This window comes from Episyrphus balteatus, chromosome 4 (assembly GCF_945859705.1).
Source record: "Episyrphus balteatus chromosome 4, idEpiBalt1.1, whole genome shotgun sequence".
Lineage (NCBI taxonomy): Eukaryota > Metazoa > Arthropoda > Insecta > Diptera > Syrphidae > Episyrphus > Episyrphus balteatus.
In genome coordinates, this window is record NC_079137.1 from 30,047,497 (window position 1) to 30,070,824 (window position 23,328).

General features: G+C 29.9%; 1 protein-coding gene across 4 annotated transcripts in view; it reads left to right on the plus strand.

Moving 5' to 3' along the window:
- LOC129920116 (sphingomyelin phosphodiesterase) overlaps window positions 1-23,328 on the plus strand; it is a 43,055-nt gene continuing 19,727 nt past the window's right edge. For all 4 annotated transcript variants that reach the window (XM_056001323.1, XM_056001321.1, XM_056001319.1 and 1 more), the window contains exon 1: window positions 1-803. The gene's annotated coding sequence lies outside the window, so the exon portion shown is untranslated. The remainder of the gene's footprint in view (window positions 804-23,328) is intronic.

Genomic DNA, 23,328 nt, shown 5'->3' on the forward strand with positions numbered 1-23,328 from the left:
CAAAAGATCAGTGTAGATTCATCACTCGACTTGGTCGGTTGATCGTACAAAATTTGAGTCAATTCGCTGATTCGTGTCACACAAAAAGTTTGAAATATAACTTTTTTTTTAAATTATTTTCTTCTTTGCCTTTCCCTCCCCTCTGTGACTCACTAAATACAAAATCATAGCCATTTCTCTGGTTGCATGCGTGCGCGGTTTCTTTTTTTTTCGTTGATTTCTTTCAATAAATCTGCGCGCTTCTGTCAAAGAAAGAGCTCAAAAGATACTCGTTTCGTTAAAAAAAATAAAAATAAAGATATAATTGAACGGTTAATTTATTTGATATTCATTCAACGTCTATGTGTATCTACTTCACTTTTTTACCGTTAGATATTGTGAATCAATTGGTCAATTGTTATAGAAAGAAAATAAATAGTTTTCTCATTTACTCGAATAGTTACTTGCTGCGGTGTTTATTTTCGTTTTAGAGAGTTTTATCGCTCTTGTAAACAAGTGTGGTATTTTTCTTTGTGATTTCACACTATACTTGCCAGTGGAATTTGTGAGATATTAGATATTTTAATTATTATAACTGTGCAAGCAAGTTTTAAATTTGATCCAATTAATGAAATTCGATTGCTGGACCAAAGTAATGTATCCTATGTCAAAAGTTAGCAGGATTTTGCAACTTTGGTGACATCAAGGAAAACAAAAACATCATCAGCATCATCCAACAATCGATAAATCATCGTTGGTCAACAATCGAGCCCAGGCCAGCTGAGTGGAGTTTTCTGAGGAAATCCGAGATTCATTCAGGAAAAGTGAGTGCAACCAAGCGTGTTTGTGGATTAGTAGTACCTGTCTGGTACATATACAGTAGACACAAAATACTATACAAAAAAAAGACCAATCTAGACTCTGATGGTGTTCCTCATCTAGAAACCAACCCATAACTAGTTTATAGGAAACTTACCAATCAACCCAACCTCTCTCACTTTTCAAATCGCATTTTCTTGCTATTTTTGCGCGCTATTTTGTTTTTTTTTTTCGATTACAAAAAAAACACATACAGAAAAGCTGTTACTAAATACTAACTATAAATATTTAAAAGTTATATGTTTGACTTCCTGCCATCTTAATTGGAAGCAGATCTAGAAAGGCTCCTTTTACGAACATGAACAAGATCGATTTTATAAACATAGCGTTTTTAACGTTTATTTCAAAAATTAAAACAATTCTATAAAAGTAAGTTAGTTTAGCTATAAAAACACTTTAAAGCTTCATTAAGCTAACTAACGTTTACAAAACTATGTGTTGTAACCAACTTTGCCTTACAATCAATACCCTATAGACCATTTCTATTGGCACCTCAGAAATACAGACGGAAAAAACATCATTTGCCGTAGGATGCAAAATCATTGAACTTTTTTTCATTTTTGTTTTCTTTTTTTTTCAATTTGTCTTTTGTATTACTCTCCTCTTGATAGACAACGAATTGATTGGATTTTAGAATTGAATTTCAATTCAGTGCATTGGACCTCTGGACGATACTGGATGGTTGAGGCACTCTGCTGACCGTCCTCGTGTCGTTCATTGTTGTAAGTCTAGTTCATCCGTTGCTCTGTAGTTATCTTATCAAGTTTTTACCTTTTGACCTCTTTCCCACTTTTTGTTTATTTTTTTTTTTTTGTCATTTTAGATGAAAATTGTGTTTTGCCGCAGTTGTTTTTGTCTTGTTGATTGCATTGTTGTATACGAGAGATGATTGCGGTATATGTCAATATGGAACTTATCATTTAAAATTTTGCCTTGGTCATATTCAAACTAGAAATGATTGATTGATGATAATTCAAAAATTTATTATCATTTATGTATTTTGTTTATGGAGTAGAAATTTTATTACGTAAAACAAAAACGATCGAATGATATTGTTTTGACAATATTAACAATCTTTTGTCCCAATTTATATTAACAGCGTCAAAATAATAATAAGATCCAAGTTTATTTTGAAATTTGAAAAATATGTATATTAATCGGTTCTTCCCCGGAATTGAAATTCAGAATTTTAAGATTTTTTTTTTAATAGACGCTTTTATTTCAAGATTACCATGAAGCTTTTTTAACAGTCCAAGGTTCATAGAAAAAAGTTAAATCTCGATGGAACTTAATTGCACAAAACAATTTTGATTAAACAATGACATGAGGTATTTGAAATCGAATAAGATCAAAACAAAAATTTTCAATAAAGAAGGTTCAACAAAATAACTACTCGCATTTTGATTGGAAATAATATGGTTTTGATAAAATTGACGTTCATTGTTTGAAGGGTTCTTAAGACTGACATTTTTGTTCTTCCGAACAAGTTAAGTCAGAACGAAAGCTCACACTCTACAACGATTTGTTAGTCAGCTACTCGTATTAAACGAAGCCTCAAGACCCTTGACTCTTTTATCGAATTTTCTTTTGATAAAATCATTCTGTGAGGCGCGTACTAGTACACGATGCCTCTTGAGTTAAGGACTCAAATCTGACATTTCTCTTTTGATTTAAAATTTGTTGTTGTTGTATTGCACCAGAAAGCAAAAAGAAATGAAAGGGAATATGGAAAACAGAAAAAATGGAAAAAGAAACGTCAAAAAAGAGTCTCAGAATTTCGACCCACGACTCTCCGGTCGGATAATTTTTTCTTTCATCTTTTTTCTCTTTTGCCCTCGTTATGTTTGAAAAGAGACACGCCTCTTGCGGCTCCGTGTAACAGCGGACTTATCGACTAAGTCAATTAATAGTCGACTTAACTCAATAGTCGACTTCATGAAAATGACAAATAGGCAGTATCTAATTGGAAAATATCAAGTTTTGATGATTTAAAAAAAAAAAAATATTCTTTGTAAATCAGAAACTTTTTTTTAACGACTTACATACAATCTTGTGCCCTACCTTTTTTTAAATTAAAAAAATATATATATTCTCCAATTTTCTTATTATATGAAGCAAGCAATTTAAATTTTGCATGAAAATTCAATATACCATGGTAAATGTAATTCATTTTTTGATTATTTTTGATTCTGATACGATGTATAAAATATATATGCGGTTCAAAAAAAATGAAGAAAATTTCCATGGTACCAATTCGAAAGTGTTCTTTCTCACTAAAAAAAAAAACACCCTTTAACCCGAAATATTTTTATGAGCATATTTTATTATTTTTTTCTATGGTATAGTAAACGTGCATACAAAATTTCTTCAGCCTACCACTTATTTTCATGGAGTACTTGGTAATATTTTGGCTCTTGTTCTTTAATTAAATGACTATTTATAACGAGTGCAATAACTTTTACCATGACTGTCCAGGCACATTGGTATTGGTTTTATTCGATCGGGCGTTAAAAATTACCTTGAAATCATGTATGATATTATATAATGCGGGTGCAATACAGAAAAGCTCCTGAATCTAAGCTTGCTAAGCCGCCTCACTATTATACAGTTTAAGTTGTTTACCGAAACCAAACGTTATACATTGTTGCAAAGGTCTAAACGTCTTGTTTTCATAACAGTTAACAAATCTAAAGTTTGTGAAAATTTGTCGAAGCTAGATTTTTCGCAACGTATGAAGATAAAAAAAACGTCCTGAATGGTATACCAAATATACTCTTATTTTTGTGTTTTTATCATCTGGAGGAACGAATTTTTTATTTTTTCAAATTTGTTTTCTTTTTTGTTTAAATATGTAAATTAACAAAACGGTAGTATTAATAGTTTTAAGCTTTAAGTAAGTTGAACTCTAGCAGGTTCGTAAGATACAGTCGTGCATTATTGCATCATCAAATTAATTTTGTTTATGAGGATTCATTTTTTTGATTTTCTATTTTAAAAAATTGGACAACAATTTTGTGGCACCCTGTATATTATGCCTACTTAATATAGCGAATACAATGTCAAAACTTTTAATGGATTTTTCAACCTTGATTTGGTTTTATATGCATACAAATGTTGGATAAAGTACATTATAAGTACTTTTGGTTATTGCTTTTAAACTGAATTAGTATTTTCAAATTCATATAAGACTATGTTATATAGTGCAAAGTGGTATATATTTTATTTGTGTTTTTTTTTTACCACAGAAACGCTAAAATATTTCTATAAGAAAAACCATAAAAAATCTTTCCAATAAATCAAACAAATAAATCTTTTGTCATTGGTTATAAAAACCTATAATATGTTGGAGTATTGTTTTTAATGAAAACACGAATATTCTCAAAACAAATTGAAATAAAATCCTTTTCCTCGTTTTCGTTAGTTCCAAGTTAATTTTTTGCCTCTATGTTGAAGTTTTTAAGTGAGTAATTGAGTAAGTAATTCTCTTTGGAATTAAATTTGTTTTTAAAGGTAAATTCAACTAAACCCTTTAAAAAAGGCTTAGATATCTACATTTCTTTAAATTGGTGTATCTCTTTTGATGATTATATTTTCTAGCTATTCGTACGTACCCAATTTGTATTTCAAAAAATCTCCTGAAAATATTTCTTTATAAATATGTAAACAGATATATACATAAATAAACATTTATTGTACATTTAATACGAAAACCATTGTTGTGTTTTCAATTCAAAGAATCCACTTGAATCAAAATCAAATTTTTAGCAATAATTATGTACTTCAGTATATAAATTTAATATAAATTTTAACAGATTTGGTGAGTTTGAGTTCACATCAATTGTTATAAGTTCCTAATAGAAAATTTGCGATAAAAATGATAAAAAAATCATTCAAGTAACTATTATTGTTTTTAGTTTAATGGGGAGGGGAATCTTGTCTAAATTATCAAAAGCAAGATAAAGTACCGTACTGTGTTAACATTATCGATAATACTCTCATAGTATAGCCTAGCAATGCAGTAGCAATCTAACAGTTCACTGCTTCCAATCAACAACATTGGGGTTAAATTTAAATTAATCCCTCTATTTTTCTCTCCAAATTTATTTGTAACTCTGTTATACTGCCTTCTCACTATGTCTACAAGTTGTATAATTTATTCGAAATAAAAGAAGTTCAAAGAAAAAAAAAAAGAAATAAAACACTTTCTCTTTTCATTGGTTTGCAAAAATCACACAAAAAAGTGCTAAAAAAATGAAACTGGACAACAACTTTTTTCACATTTTTTTTTTCGATACAATCTTTTCTTTATTCAACACCTCATACAAAACTTAACTTGCAAGAGCAGAGTTTGGTTTTGGTAGAGTTCATTTACTTTCAAAAAAAGCCCTTTCTGTCAACTTCTTCATGGTCTTGAACAAAAACACAAAAAAAGTATTAAAAAAAATAAATGAAATTCTTTGGTAGTGTTCATGCATCTAATGCAGATGATTTCAATCAATGCCAGAAACAGAGTTGCATCCGGGGCAGCATGATGATGATGATGATGCTGATGATTATGTATCTAACCTTTTCATTGAACATCTAGACTTAATAAGAAAGGAATAGGAACTTCTAGGTATATGTGTCTAAAAAACATTTTTAGGATACCCAGAAGTATCTATTGCCTCTTTGGTATGATAAATGAATGCAGTGAATGTACAACCTCTTTTCCTACTTTTCTCTTGGTGTTTTTTTTTTTTGGGTGGTCCTATCATTTCTTACACTATACACAGTGTGTGATATTGATACCAACATAGCTAGGCTACCATGAGTGTATGTATATGTCTAAATATAAATCCAACCATCTGTTGCATCTGCATTCCAATTCATTTCATAAACCGTTGTATCTTGTGTCAATATTTGCATTTGCACATGAAATTCAATTTCAATGGAGAGCCAAAGATATACAGAAAAGGATATCTACATGCATATAGGGGAGTAGTAGTGTTCATGGTTACCACTTGAACAAATATCTTTTCAATGCTATGAAAAATAAAAAATTGTTTTTTTGTAGGAAAAAAAGGTTCAAATATTGGTAGATTCCCAGTTCCTAGCAATCAATGTTTAGTTTTGTAAAGGAAAGTTAGTTTTACACCAAATGTCTTCAATTAAAGAATGAAAAATTTCCCCCCATCTGAAAATATGTAGAAATGTTTGGAATGAGACCAAATATGGAAAAAATAATTTGGCTACCATGTTTTCATACAATGGCTTATATTAAGTAAATTATGGCTTTTTGATGATGTATTCCAGTGTTTCCCAACCTTTTTTGTGGTGCCCCACCAAAACTTTTTCAAAATTTTGTATGCCCTTCTGACATTTTTATGTAGGTACCTTAAAAAAAATTATCACCCAAAGTCTTAACTTAAAGAAAAAACAAAAATGCAATGTCTGATATATTAAAAAATAATGGGCTGGTGAGCCTACAAAAAAATTTTATTTTCTGGAAATATTTTTTTTCTACGGAATTTATTGAGCAATATAAAATCTCCCTTGGAATTCAATTTCAGAGAACAAGAATTTGACTGCCAGAAAGCTAAATTTGTATTCACGTTAAACACCAACAAATTCCTAAATCAAATGGGCCTCATCACGAATTTCGAACAAATCCTGAAAAAAAAAAACAATCACAAAATCCGTTCGTAATATTTATGAAATTTTCTAATACGAATGGATTTATGATTGTTTTTTTCGGTATTCGTAGATAAGTCGAAAAAAGTTTGAAAATAAACAAAAACAATTGATTAATATTTGATTTAAGAGTTGAACAGAAAAGGACAAAACCCATGTGTTTTAAAATGTGCTGAATCAAAAGCATGTATAGAATTCTTTCCAATAGGGTAAGTAAGAACCAAAAATGCTGATTGAAAGAAAACTTTTCTCCACCACCAAAACGTTTACTTTTCGGTTCCGAACAGTTTAGAACAGACTCACTAAACGGAACATAAAACCAAATTGCCCCCCCCCCCCCTATGGGGCAATACTGATCTATTCAGTGTAGGGCCTAAACATTGACCAAATAGTCCAGACAAAATAAACATAAAAAAGGGCAAACCCAGAAATAATTCGCATAGGGCTGAAAATTGGTACAGAGCATTTAAATGTCGATTGAAGTAAAATGTCAAAAGTCCCTAAAAGTCCCATGTGTGCATACAAAGTTATTGAACATTGAAGTTTTAATGTCGAAAATGTAGGTTTTTCATATCTAACTTTGAAACGGGAGAAGCTATCAAAGAAAAGTATATGGATGACTTGAAGGTTTTGTAATTCCCTAAAAAAATGTTATGACTTTTTTCTTTCTAAGAGATATCGTTCAGAAGATATCGTGATTTTAAAATGTGTCAAATGTAGAAAATATCGGTTTTTTGCCTATTATACTCTTAAACGATGAGTCCTATCGAAAATTTTTCTTTGAAGAACTGTGCTTAGATACCTAATGTGCTTCTTTATATAACTAAATTTTTTGTGTTTTGTTAAAGAAGTCTTTCAATTGTATTTGGTCAAAAGTGGCAACCATATTGTGCCGGTATGGAACTTATCTGTGAAACTGATGGTGCCATTTGCACTCGTCGTAAACATATACCAACCTACAACCTTCATTTCTAGCTAGTTGCTATCACTGAATGCAATTCTCCTTTCTGTTTGAATAAAAACAACAACAACAAAAAAAACATTGTTCTGCAACTGTGACACAGTGATTTGTTTTCACTTTTCCAACCTCAGACTCAGAGACTCTAGCTAGACCCTACATATAACTAAACCAACATATAGATAAAAAAAAAAAAAAAAAACATTGAATAGAAAAGCTCCACATAACAAGATAAACTCCAACCAAAATCAACCCAAGTTTCATGGTTTATACTTCAATACATACCATGTGTACGGGTGCGGGAATTTTTTCTGTTATCAATTCCAGTTAACTTGCAACTTCAGGGCACATAATATGCCACGCATCCGTGTATTGTTGTTCATTTCAATTTGTGTATCTTTTTCTCGGATAAACGATACAAAGAGAAACTTTTAGACTCGCTGGCAAATAGTCTTTTGATAGAGGAATCCTTTTTTCTTTTTTCTCGAAACGGCTGCTGATACAGTTTGCGAGTTAGAAAAACTTACTAAATAAAACTCACAAATTTTGAGTTAATTAAAATGGCATAGTATAGGTATATACATTGGTCCTAGGTTATTATAATGTGGTGCGATTTTGGTTCATAAAAACTATTGAACCGAAGCTATCAATAAAATATCGATCATAACAAATGCAAACAAAATGGGTCTTTTAATATTGTGCTTGTCTGTCAATCAGACAGTCTGGAAAAAAAAATTACTTACAAGGAACAGGTGAAGTCGGAAAATTCTTCTTTTTTTGAAAAGCTAGACAAAAATTTTTCCACGATACTCATAAAGGTTTTGACAGAGGCGTACGTTGAGTTGCTGGGGCTCTGGGGCAAGACTGAATTTTGGGGCCCCTTTAATATTTGGAGGCCCTTTGATGTAAAAAAAAAAAAAAAGTACGTATACGCCATACTTTTTTTTGTATGTATCATTTTTTGCTAAGATTATTAAAGTAATATTTTTTGGGGCCCTAACACAATATTTAATTTTTCTTCAAAAATGCAATTTATTTTTTTGGGGCCCCTGAGGTATTAATTTTTGTTTTTTGAGATGAAATAGATATTATGTGGCTGGCATCCAATATAGGTAATATAAAAAATATAATTTGTCTCTCTTCTACCCAAAGGGATTCATGTCAAATATCTTATCTTTTTGCTTCATTACTTTTATTATACGTTGCCTTCTCTGCATTGGGTCCAGTCGGGCCCCTATCCTCAGTCGGGGGCACCACCCCGCTTGCCCCAATGTTGTGTACGCCCCTGCTTTTTGACCAATCTTAAAAATAGCAGTAGGGTTCAAAGAGAATATACCGTGCGATATTACCTATAAAGGAAAAATATAAAAAAAAGCTAATTTTCCGCCTTTCTGCCATTCAGCGAATTTTAAGACCACCGAGATAAGGTAATATCATTATCGTTTTCATTTTCGTTCTCTACTGCGCATCTATCCAAAATTTGCAAATGCCGTCGTAAGTTTATGATATTTGATTCGTCGAAGTCAAAAGCAGCAACAATATCCAAAACAAATGGCAACAATAATTTCAATAACACAGTTGTCAAAAACTTAGGAAGCCATCTTGAAGACTTTCATCTGACAGTTCTCGTTATACTGACAACCAGGGCTACCTTTTCGCCTCTATAGAGGCGTTTTCCCTACTTTTTTCACCCAATCCACTTTCCCTCCACTTTTTAAAAATTGTCAAAAAATCCGTCTTTTTGATATTTTGGTTCCTCTTTTTTAAAATTATGTACGTTTGATTAAAAAAATTTTTGAAAATCAAGCAAAGTGTGACTTAAAACACTTTCAATTATTATTATAACGACTCAATTGTAAAAAAAAATATACGTTACTGTTGTTTAGCGCTGATTTGAATTTTATGAGGTTATTTTTGATAAATTTTGTGTTGTTTCTTGAAGAAATTATGCACAGGTTATGTTTTTTTTATTATTCTTACTATGTTCATACAATTTTAATTTTAAGAAACTGTGTTAAAAGGTTTGTGTTCCGGTTCGGGAAATGCGCAAATGAGGTATTTTTTGTGGCTGTCGTGCATAACTAATTTTATTTTCACTTTTTTTTATTGGGGCTTCTTTTATTATCAAAATCCTTTTTTTTTGCCTCTTTTTAAAAATCTATTAAGGTAGTCCTGCTGACAACCTGCGCTTGATATTACCTCTCTCCTAATACCATGCTCATAATTTTTGCACCTTGACTAATTATAACTTCACATTGAATCAAATCATCGAAGTGGTTAATGCCCCTTTTTATATACAGGGTTTCCCAAAAGTAATAGTTCAAACGAAATTAAATTTTCGGACCAAAGTCGTCACTGTCATAAATAAATTTTATTAAAACAAAAAAAAAATTGAAAAAAAAACAACAGGAGCATAAAATTGATCTTTTGAGATCAAAACAACGTTTATTGTACAATGAGAGAATTTGGCAATAATGGTTTTATGAAAGAGCTTTACTTTGAAAATCATTTGCGCGTGATATTAAATTTTGTAAGAAATAGAAAATATCCATTTCGCAGAATTTAACTCTATTGGAATGTTTACCTATGCAGTGCCGGTTTAAGCACTACCGGCGCCCCTGGGCAAGATTGCAATAGCGCCTCTAAAAAAAAAAATAATTTTAAAACGCTTTCAGCAGTGTTTTGTTGTGATTGAGTTAAGTTGGAAAAATCGTTGAACTAAAATGAATAGAATTATGAATTTTAATATTTAACTTATAATAATTGTATGTTGAAATTGTTATTTAATTGGTTTTAATTTTATGTTTCAGTTAAAATTTCAGAGAAACACAATTTTGAAGAGTTCGGGATTTTAGGTTTTCGGGATTTTTGGTTTTCTGGTTTTTGAGTTTTCGGGATTTAGGGTTTTCTGGATTTTGGGCTTTCTGGATTTTGGATTTCGGGATTCTGTCCGTCTCCCTTCTGTTTCTATATTCATTATTACAGTCTGGATATTCTCCATAAACTATTTTGTCTCGTCGGTCTATACTTTTCCATATCCGAAAAAAATAAAGAACCACACTCCCTCTCCATATTACCAGCTATGATTTAGTGATTTATATATAGGAGCGCCTTTGCAAAAATTAAATTGGTTGGAGGAATATTAAGATTGCTTTAGTCTTCCAAAAGAAATTGGGGCGCCTTTTGTCCCAAAATTGGGGGCGCCTTCATTCTTCAAAAAGTTAAGGACAAAAAATACGACCGCCGTTGAAAAAGTCACATAGAAAAAAAAAATTGGGGCGCCTTTGTGAAAGTACAAATGAATAAAACATCGATTGGAAACACTTCGTTATTTATATAACTTTAGTAAAAGTTCGGGGAGCCCCTCAATTCTTGCGCCACTGGGCGACGGCCCAGGCTGCCCCCCCCTTAAAATCGGCCCTGTAACCTATGCTTAATTCATGGTGACATTTTTTATTAACACTTTTCTATAGTACCTACTAAAAAAATTTGAAGTTCAATGAACGAGCCTATTTTTGATATTTGTCCTACTATTTTGGCGAATTTATTTTTATATATTATTATGCTTTAATTCTGAGCCAAAATCTGAAAAAAATTCATTTCAAACCACGATAACAACTTTAAAGCTTTAACTTTCATTTTATAAATGACAATGAAGTCAAAGAAGAAGAAGGAAAAAGAAAGAAAAAAAAAAAGAAGAACAAAATTAGGAAATTGTGTCAGACCAGCAACCAAGCCAACTGTTTGTTGTTGTTGTTTTAATATTCTCATTTTGACAGCGGATCTGTAATCGCAAAAAGCCGTTATTATATGTTGTAAGAAGTTTATGATGCGAGAAAGTTGCGCTGATTAAAAATTCTGAGACCTTTCAGAAGAATGCCCTGCGTTCATTGTACGTTGCTTGTGCCCATGCTTGATGTGCCTATCCCAAAAAATGCAGTCGGCGGAAGTTTCCCTTTTTTTCGTTTTCATTTTCGCTGTCACTATCACTATCCACTATACGTCTTATACTCTGCTCGTATTGGGCGAGACGACTTTGTTGTTTGTATTCAAATGCCGCAGCGAAAGAGAAACTGATCTGATGGTGGTTTTTCAAAATATTTTATTATAGAGTATCAACTGACATGACGTTATTAACCGATCACATTTGATTAGGTTTGTTATTGGGAGGGAGTTGGCGCTAGAGTTGGTAGATAATTCTATTAAAATGTTGTAGAAAGAAAGTGAAAACTTTAAGAATATTTATTGTTTGATTTATGTTGTAATTCCAATGACATCAATAAGGCTGATGGAAATGCTTGATTTGCATAACCAGCTGGAGTCTAGGAATGAGTTCTGGGTTTATTTAGAGGTCAAATAAGATGAAAAGTCTAATCGAAAATAAGAGGCGGTCAATATGTTAGATGTGGGTATAGGTTCGACCGATGTTAGCGGTTAGAAGAATTATTATAAATGAAATAAAGGCTTGCCTAAACTGAGATAGTTTTAAATCTTTGTTTGAAATGGAAAGTGTAATTTGTTTAAAAATTTCACTTCACTTATCTTATCTTTTAGCGCTTTATAATGACAAAAGTACCTAACTGTTAAAAGGGTAATACTCAATAATAAAAAAATATTACTATAAGCTGGAACTGAACCAATATTTCAAGCGTGATAGTCCATTGCACTAATCATTGTTAAAGACAATTGAAGACAATATTTTGAAGTTTATTTGTAAAATGTTTTCAGCACAGTATGAAACTATTAAAAAAAATTTTTAACTGATATTTCAAACAAGTTGTCGATGTTTACTTTATAGTAGTTTTTAATTTTTATAATGCGTCATGGTTCATGAACATTAAAAAATTTCATGAATTGTATGTGGGCATGTCAACATTTATTTAAAAAAAATAAGTGTTGTTTTGACACTCGCTATAGAGGTAGGTATTGCAAAATGATTAGTTATTATGTTGTTAATTGGTTAAAGACCCATTTAAATATTGAAAAATCATAACCTTGTAACAATTTGTTTCTAGATCTAAAGTTGAAGTTCAATGAACGAAAGACAATACAAGTAGAAAATTTAATGTACAGCAAAATTATGTGTGGGTTTATGTTTTAATTTGCCTTCAGAGAGTGTGTATCATTTGTTGAAATACGTACATACCTGCTTTTAAGAAGTGAGTTAATAAGAAAAGCAAGCTATCTGAGTTTCTCCATATTCAATTAGGTACCTATATAGTTTAATTTAACAAAAAAACTTTTAATTATTTAAAGTTCTCTAGTTTCTGCCCTGGTATCAAGGAGTTTAGTTTCAAAGAATCTGGTGTACTTTTTTTCCAAAAGGAACAATCAAATATAGTGGCTTCACTTCATAAACACTTTCATTAATCAGTGGTCTTTTGCTATTAATCAATTAATTAATATCAATGAAAAAAGAAGTGTCAGTTAAGAAAATCTTATAGAAAATTAATTTGAAATTTTGTATCTATTTAGATTTTTATCTATTGAGTACCTTATGTATAATTTAATGTTAAATTTTCGATGCATGAAAAATATAAGTTAAATAAGAACCATTATTACAGTGAGGTACCAACTTCTGTTTAGTATACATAGGTAAGCATATCAAAAGGGATCTGTCTGTTTTTTATGAAATGAAGGTCAGAATAAGCGTTAGGAATAATTTTTCAAAATAGTAAGAAATTTAGCTAAATTAAACCAAAAAGTTGTTCGATCTTGAGTTTTATTACAGTGGTGCTCAAAAATTTGGTCCACCTTTTTTTCGAATTTTCTCATAAAATAAATACCTACATTAGGCTGGGTCACAAATGTATGGAGAAATTTTTTTTGCTGATTTTTTTACGGGCACAGTGATGAAAAAGTGCCAAACTGTAAATATAACAATAATATAAAGTTTGGTTATAATCAGACTTTATCTTCTGCCTTCGGTTGCCCAGCCAAGTTCTCTATGAACTTTGGTCCTACACCCTTAGGAAACAACTTAAGCCGCTTTCGAACCATTCTAACTTTTGTTTCAATAATTTCAAACATTTCAAACTCGTTTTATTTGTTAACATAGTCCAAATCAAACTCCTCAAAAACTTTCAGCTACGTAGGATTAGTAGTTTCTGAGAAAAAAGGCTTTCAAAAATCGCAAAAAGAGTAGCTGATTTACTCACTAACATACTAACTAACAAATGATAAAAATTATGGTAAACTTCTAGTTTTCATAGAAACTTGTTATTGTCATGGATCTTGAAGTATATACAAAGAAAAAAATCGAAAAATTGAGATTTTACATTCAGGGGGCGTGGTAACCGCCCATTTTGGTAGAATTAATATCAATTTATTAAAAAGTATACTTCTGAATACCCTAAAATCTTGAAACTTGGTAGAATTGTTGTTAATGCAAAGGAAACATATTCAAACTTCAGATTTTCTGCCTCGGAGGCGTGGTATCCCCTTAAAAATAATAAAAGAAGTATATAATGTTTCATAAATGAATTAACAAGTCTTAGAAAAATGTAGTTTTGGTTTTTTTTTTAATTTCTCAAAAATGACAAAACATTTTTGCATCCGGTTTTCTGTTTTTGCTTGAAAACAAATAAGAGCATTGAATTTTGAAAACTTAAATAGTACTTAGCCCCGATTTGTTCACACTCGATTATCTTTTAATCAAGGATTTTTGTATGGAATAATCCTAGATTAAAAGATAATCGAGTGTGAACAAACCGGCCCTTAATCACATAAAATTTTGAAAAAAAATTAATTCGCAAATTTAAACATTTTTTTTTCAAAAATTTTGATTTTGAAAATTAATTTTTCAAAAACTGTTTTATAAAACAGCTTTATTTGAAAGCAAAATAAAAAAGAGATTTTGGGCTCACCAAAAAGGTATAACATGTTGTTGTAGGTATAACGGTTGATTTTTAATAATATTTTTTCCTAATTAAATCATTTTCTTAGAAAATGGCCCCTCTTGGCTAAACGGGGGCGAATATTAACCCCCTCCAAAACGATTTTTTTCTTGTCCCGACCCAACCCACACTCTTAAGCTTTTTGGCACATCCTCTTGAATTAGCTTGTATAAGAAATGAGATCATAATAAATTAAGCAAAGCGTATGTGGTTTTTAGGCAAAAATCAGTTTTTTTTTTCAAAAATGTAACCACAATCCGGAGGCACTTAAACTTAAAATAATGAAATGAAATTTTACTTAAAAGCTAACCGAACCATTCAGCACCTTTTAATCGCAGAGCCTTTTTGAAAATCCAAAAAATTGTATTTTGACCCACCCTAACCTACATACCTATTTTTGATGAGGATTTGTTTTATATGCGTTTTTATTAATTTCACGATACATTTAAAGTTTTAACATTTTGTACACGCGGTCCTGGGAGCAGAAAGTGATTATACTAAAAAATTATACCTATTTTTTTATGATAAACCAAAATCTTTTGTTGGTGTAATGTTTTTTTTTTTTTAATTTTTTCGCAAATATTTTCTTTTTCTGATAAGTATCTCCTTTTTTTTGACGTTCTCTTGCTATTAATAAGGCTGCACATTGCGAAACATTGACTTAGAAAGAGTTTTCCATGTGGATTCAGATAACGTGTTTAAAGCCACGAAAAAAATTGCAAAATTTGAAAACAAAGCCAATTAGTAAAACGTATTTCTATTTTCTTTACATTAAAAAAATTTTTTTTTAACTAGCAACATTTTTGAAAACTTTCCAATTTATTTTACCAAAAACTATAATATAATGGGTTGCCAACTTTGTTTTAAAATAAATAGGTACATAAAAAAAATTACAGTGTTCAACAAAAATAAATATTATTTTTTTTTAAACGAAATTTATTTTTTTTAGGTAAAAGTAAAAAAAAATTACGTTATCACGTTTCGAAGGTTAAAACTCTCAAAAGCATGACGACATACATAGATTTTTTTTTACTTCGATTCGAAGTCTAATACAGGAAAATATATTTGTTTAAAAATTAAATACTCAGTTTTGTTGGACATTGTATTTTTTTTATTGTTGAATTTGTTTTAGTCTTTATTTTCATTCATAGTTGGCAACAATATAATACCAAAATAGTCAAGTTTTTAAAGAAAAAAAAAAAATAGGAAAGCTATCAAAATTGTTTACATTTTCTTCATAATAATATCCTTCAGTGTACCGTGCAAATGATTTTTTGATGCAAAAATGCATCAAAAGTACGGTTGTGCGAGGAGGCCGACACGGGGTAACTGCGTCCCACAGCCAACAGCGACTCGAAGAATGATATATTAATTTTTTGCAACATTATATTTCACAGTGTACCTTTTTCACTTTAATTGGATATTCTGAACAGGCCTATCCATATAAAATCTACTTCCTGTTCCTGTACCTAACCCTTTCAATTAGATATAAATGTAATTAAAGGTTTTGTTATTATTAAAATATAAACAAAATGAGGTCTTCTTGTGTGATACATTTTTTAGTTAAATTTTTATCAGAAGCATTTGTCATTTTTCTACACTTTGCTTACCTATATTATTTTTTTATTGCGTTTTTGTTAAACAAACAAATAAACAAATAAATTTATTCTTAATCCGGAAGTTTCGTGTGAAATCAAATCTCGTTCATTACATCACTACCTATACACCGAACAACAAACAAATTAAATTGTGTCATGCACAGTAAATTATTCCAGTTCATGCAGCGGAACCATGTTTCCTTGTAAATTCGTACAAACAGATTTAATCAATCTGTAAATGTTCCTTCCATGACACTAAAAAGGAGTTTTATTCCTCAGCTAAATTATAAACATGAATCAGAGCAATATACCACTACCTACTGGGAAGTGACTTGACTGCTTCAATTTGAACCTTTTTCTTTGTCAAAACTGATAAACAAAGAAAAGCAAAACCGTTGTCCATTTTCATTATTATAAGAAGCCAAATGGCGTATAAAATGGGTTAATGAATGCAATCAAATGAACATGTGTATGTGGTTTGAAACTCTCCAAGTCTACATAAAGACAAAGTGTTACTTGTATACTTGTAATTGTAATTACCTATCCAAGCGCAGACACAATAGACAGAGATAAACAGACATAATGTAGTTAACATATTCTACACAACACATAGTTGCAAATTCTCACAGATTTTAACTATTTTATGGAGGTCACTTTTGTTGGTTTACCTATCATCGAGGAGGAAAGATATAAAATTCCAGTAGCTATTATACTTGGCAACTGAAACTTTCGGATCTTAAGCAATAAAATTATAAAAAATATGCTTTTTTGTTCGTTATTTTTGCTAGTTGGAAAGTGATTACTATTTACATTGGGGTATGAAAGTAAAACCACTTTCTGTAAAAAAAAAAAAACAAAAAGTCATTTATTAAGTTTAATCAAGTTAGTTTGTAACAATGCTTAATACCGGACCTTTATGCATGCCATCGAAGTAGGTTAGGTATGGTTTGTTATTCTTAGTTAATTTGTTTTTCTAAAATCCTCCTAAAACGCGTTAATTAATTAGCTGTTATTTTTTTTCTACAAAAAGAAAGGTTGCAAACTTCATAATGAATGAAAGATATCTTAGCCAAAAAGTAAAAGTAAATTGTATTTACACTTAACTATCTCTCTTAGAAAATTCATCTTAAAGGAGTAGGTACAAAAAATACTTCCTTTAAAAATTTATTGATAAAAACATTACGTTGCGTTGTAAGTATGTACCTAAAATTAAAAATTTCCTTTCAATATTCTTTTTCAAAAAGGGTTAAATGTTTTTTGACGTGATAACGTCTCTCAAGTAGCACACTGGTGTATAAATTGGTGTAAATTCATTAATTTTGGTGTAAATTGAGAAAATTGAAAAAATATGGTGTATTTTTCAAATTAAGTGGTATAAAAATTATACCACTGTGTTTTTTTGTACAAAATTTCAACATTTTTTTAATATTCCGTGCAAAAAATACACCGATACTCGGTTGTTTTTAAAATATACAATTAATGGTGCATAAAATTAATCGATTCTGAAATCAACCAAAACGGTATATTTTGTACACTCTCTTTGGTGTAGGAAGTACACCCTGTGGACATAAAATTCACCAGACTGCATAAGTGGGAGACGCCATATTTTTCAATGGCCGCCATTTAAAAAATGAAGACAGCGATTAATTATTTTACTATAATAGTATACAGGGTGTCCCAAAAGTAATGGATCAAACGAAATATGCTGATAGGCCAACTTAAGGGCTCTCAGAATTTGGTAACTTGTTCATCCCAAATCCTTACGGTTTTCGATTTAATGCAGTTTTTGTGAAATTTCGAAAAATGCCGACTTTGCATCAGTATTTTTCTTCCTCCGCTCATAATTGATTTTTGTTTTTTACAATTCTTTCACTAAAACATTGCCTAATAATAACAAATAATTAATTAATCAAAATATTTTTTATTTCATACGCCATTTCGCTGCAAATTAATTAACAGTTCCATGTTTTATAAAAACTCAATTTCTTTCTTTTATTTCAGAGCAATACCCTGAAAAAAATTTGCATGGTGTGATACTGGTTTATTATTTTAAAAACTTGCCGTGTTATTGCAGTTTTCAAAAATGCATAAAAGTTTCCAAAGTTGTAATTAGAACAAAAGATATTACAATTTAAATGCAACAAAACAGGGCTTTTCAGAGAAAAATAACAAACAAAAATAAACACATTTTCTCGACTGTTGTTTGTTTATTTCTTTTTGAATAAAAGTCTCGACTTTTGTTTGTTATTTTTCTCTGAAAAGCCCTGTTTTGTTGCATTTAAATTGTAATATCTTTTGTTCTAATTACAACTTTGGAAACTTTTATGCATTTTTGAAAACTGCAATAACACGGCAAGTTTTTAAAATAATAAACCAGTATCACACCATGCAAATTTTTTTCAGGGTATTGCTCTGAAATAAAAGAAAGAAATTGAGTTTTTATAAAACATGGAACTGTTAATTAATTTGCAGCGAAATGGCGTATGAAATAAAAAATATTTTGATTAATTAATTATTTGTTATTATTAGGCAATGTTTTAGTGAAAGAATTGTAAAAAACAAAAATCAATTATGAGCGGAGGAAGAAAAATACTGATGCAAAGTCGGCATTTTTCGAAATTTCACAAAAACTGCATTAATTCGAAAACCGTAAGGATTTGGGATGAACAAGTTACCAAATTCTGAGAGCCCTTAAGTTGGCCTATCAGCATATTTCGTTTGATCCATTACTTTTGGGACACCCTGTATAATATCGACCTAATAACCCCGCATTCTTAGTTTTTTCGATTCGTTTATATATTATATTATTAAAGAACTCTTCAAAAAAATGTAAAGACGACAAAAAAAATTATAATTTTTGAACAACTGATTTTTAAAATCGAAAAAAAATCATTAATTCATTGAAAGTTTTGAGGCGCTCGATTTTTAGACGGGGTAGTATCTAAAATCAGTAGACAAAATGTGTTTCGTTCTTAAATTAGGCACTCAAATTCATATTTAATCATTAGTTTCTTATTATTGTGATGGTGAATAAAAATTCATTTTCATTTCAAACTGTTTGAGGTAAAAAAATAAACTTTGGTTCAAATTATAAATCAGAATATGTATTTTTTCCATAGATTTATTGTGTATTTTTTCAATTTCAAAGGAAAATTATAATTATAATTATCACCAAAAACCAGATCATTTTTTATACCACTAGCGCTATTTATATACCAAAATTGGTGTAATTTTTTAACCAGTGGTGTTTTTTATATACGAGAAAATGGTATATTTTTTATATTCAAAATGTATATCACGAAAGTGCAAAAAATACTCCAAATATTTTGGTGTATTTTAGACTTTTGTGCTACTTGAGCTTATAAATCGATGAACCATGGCAGCCACCACAAAAAAGTGACGCCATTTTTCTAGAAATTTAGGCTAAAATCTAAACGCGTGGTCGTAGAGAGTTGATTCTTTTTGCCATAGATAGAGGAGACTGATTTAAGGATAACTGCATCTAAGAAAAAAAAAATTAAAAAATATTGGAACTCCGCTATAACGTTTTGTTTGAACGTTGATCAGGTGTTGTGGGTATGACAAAATGTTGATTATGGGTAGGGGAAATTTTTTTTGACAATTATAAAGGTGCCAAGTGAAAGATGAAGGAAAAAAAATTAGGCGTCTCATACGGATTTTTTTCCAACACTCTGCGTTTCGAAATATGAATACCTACTTTTTTAGGGGTATTTTTGGGTAGTTTTTGATTATTAGCTTTTTTTTGGAGCGTTCAAAGTAATCTCAAGTAATATGGGAAATGTAGGGCTGTTAAATGTGCATACATGTGCATGGAATCGTTAAAAGAGTTTTGACTGAATACGGAGAAAAATAAGTTTTAAAAAAACAGGTTTTTTGGCCGTTTTTAACCGATTTTCATCGTTTTTTATTTTTACCTTTTTTTAATAGATAGAGGAATATTATATATGGAGTAATGATAGACCATGACTACGACTATATGTGTGCTAAATTTCAATCATTTTCGTAAACACAATTTTGAGATAACGGTAAAATAAAATTTTAGAATTCAACAGGTTATAACTTTTTACCAAGAGCAGATAGAAATTTGATTAAACATTTATGAGCATCCTGATACAATTACCTTTCTCTTTTAGGCATCTTTGAAATGAGATTGATACGTCATTTGAAAGGTGAAACAATAAGCTTTCACATGGTATAAAATTTGCTATAGGCTGTTAGGGAAAAAATTCATTCATTGCTTTTTTTGATGAAATTTCATCGAGTTTAAAAAATTCTAGCTCTTTTTGTAGATGTCTCATAGACTTGATCTATATATATATTTTTAGCTAAGACAATAAGATGGTGTAAAAATTTTTATAGATTGTTAAAAAAAATGGATTTAATAGCGTGAGAAGATAAATTTACATGATTTCTTTGCTTTTTTTGATGAAAATGATTGTTTTAAATAAATTATTTTAATACTTTTTGCTCATTGTAAAAATTTAAAAATGGTTTTATTATTTAGAAGAAATATTTGGCTTTTTAATGGTATAATTTTTTTTGTGAGCTTTTAAAATAAAAAAATTAATATAATGAGAAAAGAAAAAAGGTATTTTTATTTAGCTTTTTCTTGTAAATTATGATTGTTTGAAATAAATAAACCCTTCAAATGGCTCATTTTAAAAGTACACAACCTGAATATTTATTCTTAATATATTTTTTTTTTTCTGAATTATAACCTAATCCATAATTCCCAAGGATAAGCTTATAATTATGTACTTTTTACTTTGAACTATAAGAGCAAATACGTGCGATATTTTATTTTTTTGTGTTACAATTGAAAACTTTTAACCGAATACCGGTAAAAAAACTGAATACCGGTTACGAAACTAAAGGAAATATTCAAATAAAAATACTTAGGTGCTCTTTTGAAAAAGTTTCAAACCAAGAAACACACAAATTCTAAATATTTCTCCGTGTTTTAAATTATTATTGATTTTTTTGACAGGAAAATCTTAAATCGATCGCTGAGATGAACATTACTTTTAAGCACAAGTGTACATTCTCTCATAACAAAGATGATCCCATTACGGCTCGTTGGCGCTCAACAATAAGAACTCAATCAACTCTAGACATGTATCTGTCATCTGTGACTGACAATTTGCAAATTGTCCGTATCTGTAACCTATTGTCTGCTACTGCCTCACAATCAACTTACTAAGCCAATTAAATTGCAGCCTCAAAGCCTATAAACATGAATAAATTTATTTATTATCTCGTGCGTGGATCATACAATTTGTATCGAGAACTTCAAAACCGATCCTATACTAAATGTTATTTTGTGATCACGTTTTATGTTGCTATTTAGACTTCTGTTTTTTTTTTTTTGTTTTGTGTTCAACGATTTCACTAGAAATAATTATAGTGCGGCTACAACAAAAAATTTGTCTGATGGATTTTATTTTTTTATTCGGGCTCTTCTATACGCTTTTACCAGCTGGCTGATCTGCGGTGGTAAGGTCTAGGTGATTGGCTTGGCTCGTGTTTTTATGCCTACAAAAAGGCACTCGCAAGCTCGATGAAAATGAACGTGGTTTTCATGACCATCTGCACAGAAAATAATAATAATTTCAATCCTATCTCAGTGCATGTTGTGGAAGATTGAAAGTGATTTGATCATGGCGTGGAGGAGGCGCGATCTAGTGTTACCACCCCAAGTGGCCTCCAAAGTGCATTGTGTCATAGCATCACAACACACTTTAGGCAAAAAAAAAAAAACAGATTCATTAAATTATGATCTCGTGATTGTAGCGTGTTAAAAGTAATCGAAACGAAAGTTATGATGGAATCCGACACATGTGTAACTAATTGAATGTGAATGAGGAGGGGAAAATTTCACTCAAACTCAATAGAAAGATGATCAAATGGGTTGTCTGAGGCGTAATGGCAAATGTATAATGGGTTTATTGAACCACATTCGACTTCGACTTGACTTGATTTAAATAAAAGTACTGAGATTACATTATTTTGCAAGGAACTTAATGGGAGGTTTTAGGAAAAAAAAAATAATTTTGTCAATATTATTTTAAAAAAATCTACAATAATTTGGAAAATGTTACATATGTCATTGTAGATGAATTGATATTCATAAATAATATAAATTAGTTTCTTGTATTTCGAACTACATGCATATATTTCTAACTACATGCATGTAGTTCTTGTTCAGTTAAAGACTCTTTTTTAGAAAGGTACCTATATACGTATAACTTTTAAATTTTTCAAAGCCATTTATTTGAATATTCCATGTTCCATTTCTATATATCTCGATTTTTGTCTGCACTTTCTTTTTGCTCGAGATCATTGTTTTTTGTTGTTCTTTTGTTTGACCTCATTTATGAGTTTGTCTTCTAGAAAATCAATTTAGATTTATTTAATATTTTAAAAAATCTAGAATTTCTGCACCTATTCCATGTAAATTTATTATTAAAGTCGATGTCATATTTTATTTTCATTTAAAACAAAATATTGACCATACTCAGTAACTCAGTAAACTTGTGAATTTGAATTTGTATTATTGGAACTTTTTACATTTATTAGTAGGAAGTTATTTAAGTTATAATTAAAAAATTGAACTAAGCTTAATTTTTTCATGATTTAAATAATTTATGTGACGACTCGGATTAGAAATGTTTATTTTTTTTTTCATTTTGTCTTCTGCAAAATGATTTAATCTAAAATGATGTAGTATTAGATAGTAGACTATAAATAAAAACAATATGATTATTAATTATATATTCATTTTTTTGTTAGCAAAACTATTGATTGATTTTGATAGAATATTCAATCGAATTAATGAAAAAGATTTTAAATTTTCGAAAAGATCGACTCAATTCTGGTTAATTTTGTTTTGTGTTAATAGTTTGATAATTTCTCTTCTTGTGCAATCATTCACAAATTTAATTTTTTTTCAACAGCATTAACTCCGATAACAATGGATTTTAAATTGATTTTGACATTTGCTCACGTTTTAATAAAATTATTCTTCTTACTAGATAATATTATTTATGTATATTTTTTTAAAGAAGTTTTATTTAAAATATATGAAAAATATAAATAAGTAAGTAATTCATTTTGTTTACAAATTCGTTCAAATTACAATTAAATTACAAAAGAATAAAACAATTTATTCTTTTAATTACTTTTTATGTAGACAGTCTGAGTTTTTTTTTTTTTGAAAAGTAAATAGTAAACACTTTATAATTTGAATTAAAGAAATTGGTAGTGTCCGACCGAAGCTTCGGCCATCGGCTTCGGCTGGATTCGGCCAAAAAAACAACAACGAAGAATC